The sequence below is a fragment of the Triticum urartu genome, chromosome 5A (assembly GCF_056163025.1).
Source record: "Triticum urartu cultivar PI428250 chromosome 5A, HENAU_Tu73, whole genome shotgun sequence".
Lineage (NCBI taxonomy): Eukaryota > Viridiplantae > Streptophyta > Magnoliopsida > Poales > Poaceae > Triticum > Triticum urartu.
In genome coordinates, this window is record NC_141877.1 from 551,117,237 (window position 1) to 551,119,083 (window position 1,847).

A 1,847-nucleotide genomic window follows, 5' to 3' on the forward strand; every position below is an offset into this window, starting at 1 on the left:
TCACGAGAACTGCTGCCATTTTTATTTGGAAAGTGATATTTAGTTAATTCTTTTTGCAGATTATTAATAGATAAATTCATCACGGCAAGCAACTTATTTTAGAATTTTTGGGGTTCCAGATCTTGTGCTAGCTACATATTACCACATACTGTTCTGTTTTTGACATATTCTATTTTTCGTGTGTTGTTTGCTTATTTTGATGAATCTATGGCTAGTAAAATAGTTTCTAAACCATAGATATGTTGGAATACATTAGGTTTAACACCAATATAAATAAAGAACGAGTTCATTACAGTACCTTGAAGTGGTCTTTTGTTTTCTTTCGCTAACGGAGCTCACGAGATTTTCTACTTTAAGTTTTGTGTTATGAAGTTTTCAAGTTTTGGTTAAGGATTTGATGGATTATGGAACAAGGAGTGGCAATAGCCTAAGCTTGGGGATGCCCATGGCACCCCCAATATAATCTAAGGACACCAAAAAGCCAAAGCTTGGGGATGCCCCGGAAGGCATCCCCTCTTTCGTCTACTTCCATCGGTAACTTTACTTGGAGCTATATTTTTATTCACCACATGATATGTGTTTTGCTTGGAGCGTCTTGTATGATTTGAGTCTTTACATTTTAGTTTACCACAATCATCTTTGCTGTACACACCTTTTGAGAGATACACACATGATTCGGAAATTATTAGAATACTCTATGTGCTTCACTTATATCCATTGAGTTATATAGTTTTGCTCTAGTACTTCACTTATATCCTTTAGAGCACGGTGGTGGATTTATTTTATAGAAACTATTGATCTCTCATGATTCACTTAGATTATTTTTAGAGTCTTAAATAGCATGGTAATTTGCTTAAATAATACTAATATGCTAGGTATTCAAGATTAGTAAAAACTTTCTTATGAGTGTTTTGAAAACTAAGAGAAGTTTGATGCTTGATGATTGTTTTGAGATATGGAGGTAGTGATATTAAAGTTGTGCTAGTTGAGTAGTTGTGAACTTGAGAAATACTTGTGTTGAAGTTTGCAAGTCCCGTAACATGCACGTATGGTAAACGTTATGTAACAAATTTGAAACATGAGGTGTTCTTTGATTGTCCTCCTTATGAGTGGGGGTCGGGGATGAGCGATGGTCTTTTCCTACCAATCTATCCCCCTAGGAGCATGCACGTAGTGCTTGGCTTTTGATGACTTGTAGATTTTTGCAATAAGTATGTGAGTTCTTTATGAGTAATGTTGAGTCCTGATACGTCTCCAACATATCTATAATTTTTTATGGCTCCATGCTATATTATCTACTGTTTTGGACATTATTGGGCTTTATTATCCACTTTTATATTATTTTTGGGACTAACCTATTAACCAGAGGCCCAGCCCAGAATTGCTGTTTTTTGCCTATTTTAGGGTTTCGAAGAAAAGGAATATCAAACAGAGTCCAAACGGAATGAAACCTTCGGGAACGTGATTTTCTCACCGAACATGATCCAGGAGACTTGGACCCTACGTCAAGAAACAAAGGAGGAGGCCACGAGGTAGGGGGCGCGCCTACCCCCCCCCCCCCCCCAGGCGCGCCCTTCGCCCTCGTGGGCCCCCTGTTGCTCCACCAACGTACTCCTTCCTCCTATATATACCTACGTACCCCCAAACGATCAGAGACGAAGCCAAAACCCTAATTCCACCACCGTAACTTACTGTATCCACGAGATCCCATCTTGGGGCCTGTTCCGGAGCTCCGCCGGAGGGGGTATCCATCACGGAGGGCTTCTACATCATCACCATAGCCCCTCCGATGAAGTGTGAGTAGTTTACCTCAGACCTAAGGGTCCATAGTTATTAGCTAGATGGCT